The sequence below is a fragment of the Taudactylus pleione genome, unplaced genomic scaffold (genome assembly GCF_031769625.1).
Source record: "Taudactylus pleione unplaced genomic scaffold, aTauple2 ptg000218l, whole genome shotgun sequence".
Taxonomy (NCBI): Eukaryota; Metazoa; Chordata; class Amphibia; order Anura; family Myobatrachidae; genus Taudactylus; species Taudactylus pleione.
In genome coordinates this window covers 7,690,090-7,703,149 of record NW_028284620.1, presented here as the reverse complement: position 1 = coordinate 7,703,149, position 13,060 = coordinate 7,690,090, and the positions used below count along the sequence as shown (strand labels likewise).

Sequence of the window (13,060 nt, the reverse complement as noted above, 5' to 3'; positions counted from 1 at the left end):
CGTAGTCGTCTTTTTCTTCAGATGACTCATATTGGCATATTTAAGCATGCTGTTAGGATACAAACCTGCATGGAGGCCCTACAGATGTGTCCTCATAATTTTGCTGCAGTCCAAAGAGCCCCTCTTGGCGTGCCAAGTCCCGTGTGGCTCTGCTAGCGCCAAACATCTTTTTGCTCGAAAATGCGTCTTAGTCGCGATGCAATTAGGACCGACCAGGGACTGCATTGATTAATTTGACATGTGACACTTGTACATCTGTGTGCGACTAAGTCTGAATCTGTATAAGTAGTATTACGATACAGGGGCTGCTGCTTTTTTACATGCCAAGGTTATTTACAGACTCAGTCGCACGCAGATATAAAAGTGTCATATTAAACAGTGTTTGTCTCCTGGTATGTTTTAGTTGCATCACACTGTGACTAAGACACATTTTCGGGTGAAAAAGAAGCTCGGCGTAAGCGGAGTCGCTCAGGACCTGGCAACTCACTCACACCAGACATCTCGCGTCACATGTGTATTGAGGTTAGGGGGTATATTTACTCAAGTGCTGGTTTTAAGAATTGGAGTTGTTGCCCATAGCATCCAATCAGATTCTACTTATTTATCTAGCACCTTCCAGAAAATAATAGCTAGCATCTGACTGGTTCTTACGGGTAAATCCGCACTATAGTATATATACCCTGTCGAAGCTGGATAATTGGCTGAGACAAGACCAGCTTAAAATTAGATCGTAAAGACGCCATCTTGCGACTGGCCGCAAGACGCCATTTTAGAAAATGAGATCGCAAGACGCCATTTTTCGAATGGCCGCCCAAGCGCCATTTTAGGTAAACTCAACTTAGTACATATGGCGATATTACTATTAGCATTATGTGATTGCATCTTACACCATTTCTCATACACACATAAATACGCACAATTGCGCTGTTAACTAGTCGCACTTTAGCGAATGCATAAGATTTTGTATGAAAATGCTGTTTATTAGCCTCATGCGCGCGCATCTGCCCCAAGTTAACTAGCATCTTTATACCAAACCCCAAATACTTACACAGTACATATTCACATAAAAGCTCTCATAAGCTTTAAAGTATAAGATTCAAGTTTGTTCATTTATTATAATTGCTGTGAAATAAAGGTTATTTGGTAGCTAAGGTTTAATACATAAGTAAGTCATGTTTGATTTATACTGATCTGCACTCTTTCAACAACATTTTCATATCGTCAGTGTGAAGATCGCAACATGCATTCTCAACTTATGGACCGCAGAGACTTAAAGCACCGAAATGTACATTATATGACCAACTGTTAGGATGTGCATGAGGCAGGAAACCAGAGACAACCAGTTGTTAGAGGCTGGACTGTGTCTATTTGAATCAACCTGTTAAATGCTCTGCAACAGATGCATCCTCCTTGGGAACCAATGGCATCAGCGACAAGCCTCTCTATTGTGTTGTCTGTTTCTGTGAGAGTATAAACGTGTGTGTTGTGACCCCAGTCTGAGTCTTCTTGCTGAATGCTGATTGACGGGGGGTTTCTTGCTGATGCCTACATCTGGTCCAGAGCGCTGCGTATGTATAACTGTACTTGGGTCTGTATAATTCTTTGCGCTACATTGTACTTAGATCATAGCGTGTAACTGACTGTACTTTTACTTGAAATATCACTTTGTGCTCTGGAACCACAGGTTCAAGGTCTGGAGTCGCTATTTACTATATGACTGCGTACGCAAAATAGCGTCATCCTTAGAGGTTTATAGGCAGGATATTAGAAGGTATAGGCAGGATATTAGAAGGTATAGGCAGAAGTGTATAGAGGTTATAATTCAATATCCTTAACCCCTAGGTGTATACAATATATCGTCCACGACAAATCTTCAGAGTGAAGATCAGAAGGCCATCCAATTCATCATACGATGAATTGGTTGGTCGCATCTGGGATGTGCTGCACATCAGATGTGACAATGCCACTGAAAATGCTGTATAGTTACATTAGTCAAGTAACAATCTATATCGCACAGTGGATCATGCAGTGTTTACAGTGATGGGGTATATCGTAACATCGCATCGCAGGGTCACCTGGTCATACAGGTGTGTACCTAATCCTCAAAGAAATGTCTTGCTTGAAAGGGTTATGACCTTGCGGAGGTTTTAAATGTATATAATTAAAATATAACTTATTAATTACAACATTTATATGATTTGTGCACCTTTACATTATAGTTTTTTGCTCATTTTTGGATGTTTGTTTATAGTGGGTAGCACCTCTCCCATAAGGATGATACATATGTGAATTAATATTGGAGAGTATATCGTATATAAAACTGGTGCGGTTGTATCTCTAAACTTCTACTTGCGAATGTGCCGTCAGAATCACAAACAGCTGTTCTTTATCCCCAAGACCCATCTCCTGATTAAGAGCATGATTCAAAGTTGTACGCAAAACGCATTTGCGGATTTTGCCGCTTAGCAATTGCTAAAATATGCTAATGCATCAGCCGGCGGAATTTGTATTGAGAAGCCCACCAGAGCCTTCGCAGTTGCCCACAAATGCGTACACAAACGCAGCATTGGGCGCAGGTCCAAAAAACAGACTCCGAGTCTATGGTCACTTAGCGTTCACTCTAGATAAGGCGTGGGGCAGGGCGCCTGACCGTAGAAAAGGCACTTCAGCGTGTGCCGAAGGTGCGCCCCTAAAAAGGGGGCATTTCTTTAAGACGCGCCCCCTTTTCATCATTCTTGGAGGCATGCCCGGCCCTTACGGACATGACGGGCTGCCCCCAAGCTCCTCCCCTCTCTGTGAATAGATGCCGTGCACACAAAACTTCCTATTATTTGCGAGTGAATCCTCACAGTGAGCTTGACTGCTAAATCATTTGCCGCACGAGCGCAATGCACCTGTGACGCATGCGCAGACAATCATTAAACCGCACAACTGCATGAAAATCGGCATAGCATTCAACTGTGAATCAGGTCCTAAGTACAGTATTTTTGCACCTAGGTCCACCCCTGCAGCTGATTTACGTTATTAGAACCCACAATATTTGGAATGAAAATAATTGCCGTTAGATAAAATGTTTAGAAGTCAATATACACTATAAAAGCAACAAACAGGCTATAAACCAGATTTATTTTTTAATTGATGCAATAGAAAGAATTGTACATATATATCTCTCACATTAAGAATTACGAAAAAATGTAAATAGACAATAAAACTATAGTCCATATATATCATGGCATATTATTGTTTAAAGATATATTATATTCTAGCAAGTACAGGTATGCCAAATCTGTGGTGTTTCATTTTTTTAACGTTAACGATAAAATATTTTTACAACTTCACTATCTGACTCAACTAGAAACTGGTTAAACATTAACATGCAATATCACAGGCTGGTCATGTCATTATTAGACGCCGTGTCAGAAATTATCTGAGTTTCCCTAAACCCAGATAATCTCTTTAATGTAGTAAACACCAGTGATCATGTCACTATTCTCCTGCCTATTATCAGGGTCCTACTGTGATGCATGGAGATAGAGATCCTATGAACACTGCTCTCTCTATGGAATCCCGGCAGCGGCAGGCCGACACGGCTGAAAATCCCGCTCGTCCGCAGGTAAGCTTGTTCTAACCTAACCCCCACTAACCCTCCTTAGGGGTGCCTAACCCTAACCTTCCCACCAGTACCTAAATCTAACCCCCCCCCTTCCCCGCCGCCTAATTCTAAGTCCACCGGGGGGGGGGGGGGCCTAACCCTAAGTCCCCCTCAGGGGTGCCTAACCCTCCCTGGCCTAAACCCTAACCTCCCGAGGGTGCCTAACCCTAAATCCCTCCGGGAGCCCTAAACCTAACCCTCCCCCCCTGTCCGCAGCGGTGCCCGGCATCACTTCGATCGTGATGCAGGGCGCCGGTCTCCCAGCGTCGGTAAAATGACACGCGTCTAGAATTAGACATCTGTCATTTAACCCTCGCCGGTATAAAGCAGTCGGGAAGCCGGCTGTCGGGCTTACGTGCGACGGCTTCCCGATTGCATACCGACTATGTGTCTAATTATCACCTGGACATCATAGATATGAATGTAAGTTGGGTGCTTTTAACCTTCGGTCCTAACGTTATTCATGGCAAGAATGAGTTCATATTTAAAAAAAAAAAAGATATGTGGCTGAGGCTTAAAATGGGAAGGAGACGGTCTCAGTCAGTATCCAGATGCCTGAAGGTAAGTATGCTAACCACTCACCCTCCTCTCCCGAAGCCAATAACGCCCCCCCCACGTGCCGAACCCTAGACGACCTTCATACTCGGCAGACAGAAGATGCACACAATGCGATCTGGTGAACCACCGCACAATATGTAGTTCCCCCCACTGCATCCCAATGCATGAGTCACATCCTCAATTTGGGAAGCATGTTCGTCAGATTTGAGGATGCGACGGATGATGCCGCGTTTTGGACGAATTGTCGTTCCCATCCGTTGGAATACAACAAATGTTTTAAAAAATAGTCTAGTGTGTACCCAGAATAACCCTCCCCCTAGTGCCTAACCCTTACCATTGGGATGCTGGAGGTCGGGATTCCAATGCAGATGTTCTGAGCGCTAGCATACTGACTGCTGAGATGGTAACTACATCCCGTACAAGACACCTTCCTATTCTGACAAGCTGCAGACACTATGCTGTTGTGTCTGGCTTTCTTTCTTCTTTTCCACAAGGTCAACAAGAGTACAATACCATCAAGACTAACTATCACCTATAGATTGTAAGCTTGCGAGCAGGGGCTTCCTACATATATATCTGTCTGTTATTACCCAGTTTTGTTCTGTTAATGTTCCAATTGTAAAGCGCAACGGAATATGCTGCGCTATATAAAAAACTGTTAATAATAATAATAAAGTATAGAAGTGCACAATATAAAGACACCTCTACAGGCCGTTTACCTCAAGCAGGTGCCTTTTGGCTGTATGGGGTTCTGGCTCATATAGCTTCTAGATCCTGTTGCCTCCATAGGCAGCTCCTAACACCATATCTTTAGGGATACTGAGTGCTTAAAACAGTTCTGGATACTCTAAACCAGTGGTCTCCAACGTTAATTCAGGTGTGAGCTACTTTAGAAAATTGACACCTCCTGAAGAGCTACTAAAATTGTAGAAAAAAAAAAAATCTGGCTAATAAAAAAACACTTGAAGGTAAATTAATAAAAAAATATTTATATATATATATATATATATATATATATATATATATATATATATATAATAGAAAATTAAAATGCATTTAATTATTACAGTGTTATTGTTGTAGTTTGTAAATAAAATGTAAGCACAGGCACATTTCACTGTTAATTACCGGTACGTGCTGTAGAGGAGCAAAAGATATAGGCAGGGCTGCTGTGTGATTTTTCCGGTACGGCTGGGCGGGAGTCACTTCACACAAGCACAATCGCCTGACGTACTTTCCTGTGACTCCACCCATGGCGTCAATGCCACGGAGTAGCACATCTCAGAGGACACTTCCTCCTAGTTGACTCGGCAGTGCTGCAGCTAGGTGAGCTACCAAAATTAAGACCGCGAGCTACAGGTTGGAGACCACTGCACTAAACCAACCTGGTCCATGTCTGGTGCTTTTTCAAAACACAATGCACATGCAGAACACCATCGTCTAAGCACGCCCCTTTTCTATATTTCACAACCAGATCTGGTCCCAGAGGAAAACGGTCTGCTGTTTTCAAGATAGCCAGCCCTGTCATCACCTTGCAGCACCAGGACCAAAGAGAAGGTAAGCCCTAAAGAAAACAATAACACACTACCTTGACCTATCTATAATAGTAGACAGGAAGAGAGGCAAGCATCATTATATACAAACTCATGGAATCATTTTTTTTTTTATTATTTAACTTGCCTCTACCTAACTTAGTAGAGAAGTCACCCATTTACTATCTGTTGTGTATGATTGAAAAGAAAAACAAAAACTCTACAATTTAGAAATATCCCTGGAAATTACAGGCAGCATGCTACTGCGAGATTTAAACCTGTACCCTTCCCTTAGACCGGTTATAGATAACTCTTTGCACATACTTTAAATTGTACATTACATAACTACTCCTTTTGAAAATTGTAACTATTAAAGATAATATTGAGCAAACTACACTAAAATAAATTGTAAAGAAAACCATCTGCGTGTACAAGTGGCCCTGTCCCCTGCCATCAGACTTCAGTGTGAGTTCTGAAAGTGTTTACTGTATCCACAGCAACACAATACCTGTTATTGGAAAAGGATCTGCTAACATTGTGTGAAGAAAAACAACCAGACAATGCAAAAATATATATATATTATACACTGTACATATAGTGTTTCTCGTCTCCTCAGAATAAACAGCTACTGTATAGAGGCGATTAGAAGACAACACCAGGAGAGAGTGCAGGACATTGAGAACAAAGCGCACTCCCAGGCACACACAAGAGACCGTAGCACAGCCACTGCAGACAATCACTCCCATCTCGGTACCAGCATTTACCTTGCTCAGCAGTACAAGGGGCTTCAAGTTGTTGTTACTGTGCTGCTAAGGAATGCGCGTTATTACCCCAGGTCTGAGGAGGCGTGGCTGGAGGACTCCCAGCAGCCAGCCAGAGATCCCGCCATACTACCCGGTATCCGCGCAACAGCTACAACACCCGCCGCCTATAGGCGGCAAAACTTACAATGACATATACAGAGAGCGGCCGGGTCCTAGCGCCTGTCGTGTATGGTCAGTTAGTTACGCACATCGACTCTACATGGTAACCGCCGACGGAAAACTATTCTATTATGTGACTGGCTGGCTGTGGTATCACTGAGTACACATCATTACAGCACACTGCAGGATGGTTATAGACCAGTACACACCATAGACACACTGGAATGATGCACGCAGTATCCCACTCATATATTAGCAATGTCGGAGATGAACTCTGGCTAGACCAGGTATATACAGCAGCACATGCGCAATCACCATAGAGAGCGGTATGTTATATATGGATAATAACAGTGATTTATATATTTGTATTCTTGCAGTAGTAGGAACTGGTAGTGACAGAAGTACACACTGTTAAATTACAGCATTAAATATTTAACATAAATTAGACATTTTTCGTACATAATCCAAAATAATATACCAATAACGGTCAGGCAAAAAAATCTAAGTTCCCTTATGGTGCGTACACACTGGGCGATTAAAGTGGACGACTGAACGATAACGATATCGTTATCGTTCAGTCGTCCACTTTATCGTCCATTTTTAACACAAAAAAGATGAACGATGACGACGACGCGCGTTCCCGCGGGTCGTTCGTCATCCTCGTTCATCGGGCTGACATGCAGGCCAACCTGACGACCTCGTCAGGTTGCTGCATGTCAGGGAATGGGTGAGAGAGCCCGGCGCTGAACGATATCGCTAATGATATCGTTCAGCGGCTGTGCTCAATGTCATGAACGACATTGAGCACAGCCTGCCGGGGACACACTAGACGATATCGCTCAGGGAGCATATCGTCTAGTGTGTATGCACCATTAGCCAGACCTAGTGATCTTCTACACACTAATAGGGCCCATCAGTGGCGTAACTAGGGTATTTGGAGCCCAGGGCAAATATTTGAAAAGGGAGCGCTCTCCCCCCACCCCACCCCAATGTGCGCGTGGCAAAAAAACATGACATCAACATGACACACCCCTTTATTTTCACATTGTACATTCCTATCCATATGCACCTTAACCCCAGTAGTACCCCTTATACAGTACCCCCAGTATGCAGTTGTGGTCCCTCTTATGCAGGCCCATAGTAGTGCCCCTTATACAGTATCCCCAGTAGGGGTCCCCCTTATACAGCCCCCATTTAGTTCCCATTACTCAGTACCCCCAGTAGTGGCCCCCCAAATGCAGTGCCCCATGTAGTATTCCCCCTTATGCAGTGCCCCCAGTAGCAGTCCCCACAATGCAGTGCGCCCAGTAGCAGTATCCCCTTATGCAGTGCCCTTTATATAGTGCCCCCAGTAGTAGTCCCCCCCCTATGCAGTGCCCTTTATATAGTGTCCCCAGCAGTAGTCCCCTCCCATGCAGTTTTCCCAGTAGTGGTCCCCCTTATGCAGGCACCCAGTAGTGATCCCCCCTATCCAGTGCCCCCTGTAGTGGCCCTTCCTATTATTGCCCCCAGTAGTGGTCCCCCGAGTGTAGTGCCTCTAGTAGTAGGCCCCTTTTATAATGCCCCCAGGGGTAGTTCCCCCCCCCCCCCAAGTAGTAGTCCCCCTTAGAGGTTCCCCCTCCCAATTAAGTGCCCCCAGTAGTAGCCCCACCCCCCAGTAGAGGTCCTCCCAATAATGGTGCCCCCAGTAGTACCATTCTGTACTATGCCTGATGTCTGTTTATTTTATCTCCCCGTGAGTGCATCATTTTTTATTTTTTTTATACAAATGACGCAGGATGACGGACGCACGATGCATCTTATGTGATCGCATGTACAGCGTGTGTCAATCGTGTGGTAGGGACTGCCAGGGCGCTGCCGGGGAGTTCAAGGGAAGTCGTAAGTAGAATCTTATGCTGGTCGTACTAGTGTATGGCCAGCAATAGTGTAGCCGCTGGGTACACACACTGGGTGGCTGGCTTTACCCAGTGGCTGCTCCTCCCTGCAGCCACCAAGTACAGCAAGAGGGTAGGCCACGGGCAGCTTGTTTATCTGCGGCTATGTTTACCTGCATCTGCTGGGTACACTGAATGGATAGAATGTCTCCCGGCGGCTGCTTCTCCTTGCAGCTGCTGGGTACAGCGAGTGGGCAGGCGCCGCTGACAGAATGTTTCCCCCGGGGGCTGCTTTTCTATGCAGACGCCAGGTGGGGGGGTGCAACTAGGCCACTGATTAGCAGTGATCGTCACAGCCGGAGGTGTAGACTAGAGGGGCAGGGAGGTCCCTCTAGGAGGGGCTACTGCTGGAAGATTAGCTTCACTGGGCGTTTCTGACTGGTCGCATCAGATGGAAAGCCCAGCTTGGTGTGGTTGCATCTGATGTGACCATGCCATGCGAGTGGTTAATCTTTATGATTCTGTCCAAAGTACTGAGGTGTGTTAGAACATAATAAAGAAATAAATGTCATCCTCTCTAATATTTTCTATCATTTACTTAAGTTGCTTAACAATAGTTGTCTCCTATTCTTGAGGTTTCCAGAAGAGAGCAAGAAAGAAGCAAATTACGGCAGAATATAGGTACTTTTGCCACGGAGATCCAAACACTAGCTGTGTGGCTGCGCTCTTGTACAGCAGGTGCACAAGGCCCAGGCACTTCGGCTTGGACTCAAGAATGGTCAGACTGGGAGTTGTGGTAATGGTGTACTTTGAGCAGTTACCACTCTTTGGAGGAAATGTAAACAAGCGATTTTTGCTGTGGGCTATACAGTGGCAAATTTATTTAACAACAAAACCCAGCATTTTGGGTAGGGAAATATAAATTCACATCTCGTGACAAAAATTGCAGAAATTGCCCATAATTATATTTCCCCCTTGTGAGCAAACTGAGAACAAGCAGGGCTCAGCTCAAGTTGTATTACAGGTTAGTAAACAGCAAAGTGCATATGGGGACTGGCAGGTAAGCAACTGAAGGTATGTCTCACCTGGCCAAGATGCTGTGGTTAGGCAGGAGCTCTTTTATTAGGTTTAATGTTATGAAATTCACCACCTTATACGAAACAACTGTCTTTGTCTTGTTTCTGGAAGAGGGACAGGACTTCCACACCTTAATAAGTGTGACAGTGCATACAACACAAACATTATTTTGTACTATTCATAGTGTTCACTCTAGCTCCGGCGGCAGGCAAGGCGCTGGAGCTAGAGAGGGCACTTACGCATACGCCGAAAGCGTGCGCTCCCAAAAAGGGGGCATGGCCATTGAAAAATATGAGATATGGTAAGAACTTACCCTTGTTATCTCTATTTCTACGAAGTCCATAGGGTTCCACAGGATACCTTGGGGTATAGGTGTGACGTCAGTCGCAGGGCACCAAAGAGTTAAGCTTTCAGCCTCCCAGGATGCACTAGGTCCCCCTCCTATACCCCGCCCCCGGGCCAAGGCACCTCAGTTAGTTACCAAGCCATAGGCCGGAGGAGGAGAAGGAAGAGAGAGAACAAAGATCTGGACACATACAAGAATCACATTCTCACCAGAGGGAGACGGAAAACCGGTGACCAGAGCAAAGCCCATCTGCAGCACAGGTGCGACAGGGCGGGAGTCCTGTGGAACCCTATGGACTTCGTAGAAATAGAGATAACAAGGGTAAGTTCTTACCATATCTCATATTTTCTACTTCAGGGTCCATAGGGTATCCACAGGATACCTTGGGGATGTCCCAAAGCAGTATCCTTTAAGGGTGGGGACGCTCCTGTGCTGAAAGGAGAATCCGCCGCCCGAAGGAAGCATCCTGAGAGGCGAAGGTGTCAAACCTGTAATACCTCACGAAGGTATGGACAGAAGACCACGTAGCAGCCTTGCAGATCTGAACTGCCGAGGCACCACGTCGAGCTGCCCACGAAGGACCCACAGACCTAGTGGAATGAGCCTTCACAGAAGGAGGAACCGGCAGGCCTTCATGAAGATAAGCTTCAGAAATAGCCATACGGATCCAGGCTGCCAAAGTTTGCTTTGAAGCAGGCCAACCCTTTTTACGGAAGCCATAGAGGACAAACAAAGCGTCCGACTTCCTAAACGAAGAAGTGCGATCAACATAAGTCCTTAAGGCCCGCACAACATCCAAAGAGGCCTCACCCACGGAAAGACCCTGTGAGTTAAAGGCCGGAACAACGATTTCCTCGTTAACATGAAACTGGGAAACAACTTTGGGAAGAAACTCGGGCCGAGTGCGGAGCACTGCCCTGTTCCCATGAAAAACCAAGAAAGGGGGTCTACAAGAAAGAGCCCCTAACTCAGAAACACGTCTGGCCGAAGCAATGGCCAGAAGGAAAACAGTCTTAGCTGTTAGCCATTTAATATCCACTGAGCCCAGTGGTTCAAACGGCGGTCCTTGGAGAGCCCTCAGGACCACAGCCAAATCCCAAGGCGCCACAGGTGGAACAAAGGGCGGCTGAATACGGAGAACACCTTGCATAAAGGTGCGCACATCCGGGATTGTAGCAATCCTACGGTGAAACCAGACAGATAGGGCCGAAACCTGTACCTTCAAAGAAGCAAGGCGAAGCCCATGATCTAGTCCCGCTTGTAGGAAGGCGAGAATCCGAGACAGACGAAACTCCCGCGGTGCATAACCTCTCGGTCGACACCACTGGAAGAACGTATGCCACACGCGATGGTATATCCCCGCGGAAGACGGTTTCCGAGCTCGTAACATGGTACGCACCACAGAGCTGGAAAACCTCCGGGACCTCAGCATGGCCGTCTCAACAGCCACGCCGTCAAAGACAGCCGAGTCAGGTCCGGGTGAAGGCAAGGACCCTGAGACAGAAGGTCCGGTCGTAACGGCAACCGCAGAGGACTGTCCACGGACAGACCCTGAAGGTCTGAGAACCAGTGCCGTCTGGGCCACGCGGGAGCTATCAACAGGAGCGTCCCTCCTTCCTGTTTGAATTTCCGGATTACCCGTGGAAGAAGGGAGACCGGAGGGAACAGGTATGCGAACCGGAACGTCCACCGGACGGACAGAGCATCCACCAGAGACGCCCCTTCGTCTCTTGTGCGAGACCCGTACACCGGCAACTTGTTGTTGTGCCGGGACGCCATGAGGTCGATTTCTGGAAGACCCCACCTGTCCACCAGTAGTTGAAAAACGTCCAGGTGCAGGGACCATTCCCCTGGATGAACGTCCTGGCGACTTAGAAAGTCCGCCTCCCAATTTAGCACTCCCGGGATGAAGACCGCTGATATGGCCGGAAGATTGCGCTCCGCCCAAACCAGGATCCGACAGACCTCTACGAGAGCCGCCCGACTGCGAGTTCCTCCTTGCCTGTTTATGTAGGCCACGGTGGTAGTGTTGTCCGACTGGACCAGCACCGGGTGACCCTGGAGAAACCGCTGTGCCTGCAGGAGAGCATTGAAGACCGCACGGAGTTCCAAGATATTTATTGGAAGCTCCGCTTCTGTCGGCGTCCACCTGCCCTGGAACAAGTGTGGACCCAAAACTGCTCCCCAGCCCCGAAGACTGGCGTCCGTTGTCAACAGGACCCAATTTGGAATCCAGAACGGACGTCCCTCGCTGAGGTGGGTCGTCTGTAACCACCAAGCAAGGGACAGGCGAACCTCCGGGGTGAACACAATCGTCTGGGACTTTAGAGACCGAGGCAGCCCGTTCCACTTTGACAGGATCAGGTGCTGCAGAGGTCTGGAGTGAAACTGGGCATATTCCACCATGTCGAACACCGACACCATGGAGCCCAGTAACCTCATCGCCGAGTGTAGAGACACCTGGCGGCTGTGCAGACAACTGCGCACCCCTGACTGCAAAGCAGAGATCTTTTCCTCCGTCACGAAGATCATTTGCTGTTCCGAGTCCAATAAGGCTCCAAGATGCAGAATCCTCCGAGACGGGATTAGAGTGGACTTCTGCCAGTTGACTAACCAGCCGTGCCGTTGCAGCATGGCAATGGTCAGGTCTAAGTGGCGTAACAGGAGCTCTGGAGATCCCGCCACCAATAACAGGTCGTCCAAGTACGGCAACATGCGGACTCCCTGCAGCCGCAGAGAAGCCGCCATGACCGCCATCACCTTGGTGAAAACACGTGGTGCTGTCGCCAGGCCAAAAGGTAACGCCCAAAACTGGAAGTGGTCGCTGCGGATTGCAAACCTGAGGAACTGTTTATGGCGCAAAAGAATAGGGACATGCAGGGAAGCGTCCTGTATGTCCAATGACACCATGTAGTCCCCCGGTTCCAGCGCCAGAATGATGGACCGTAGGGTCTCCATCCGAAACTTCGGGACCCGCAAAGACTTGTTGAGTGCTTTGAGGTTGAGAATCGGACGATACGACCCATTGGGTTTCTGTACCAAAAAAAGATTTGAATAGAAACCCTGGCCCCTCTGGGAGAATGGAACAGGCACTATAA

General features: G+C 47.0%; 1 protein-coding gene across 7 annotated transcripts in view; it reads right to left on the bottom strand.

The window, feature by feature from the left end:
• PCM1 (pericentriolar material 1) overlaps positions 1-13,060 on the bottom strand; it is a 225,883-nt gene that overhangs the window by 192,921 nt on the left and 19,902 nt on the right. The window contains exon 1 of one of the 7 annotated variants that reach the window (XM_088478761.1): positions 6,507-6,593. The exons of the other annotated variants lie outside the window; for them this stretch is intronic. The gene's annotated coding sequence lies outside the window, so the exon portion shown is untranslated. Of the gene's footprint in view, positions 1-6,506; positions 6,594-13,060 lie in introns of those variants that run through there. 7 annotated transcript variants of the gene reach the window in all.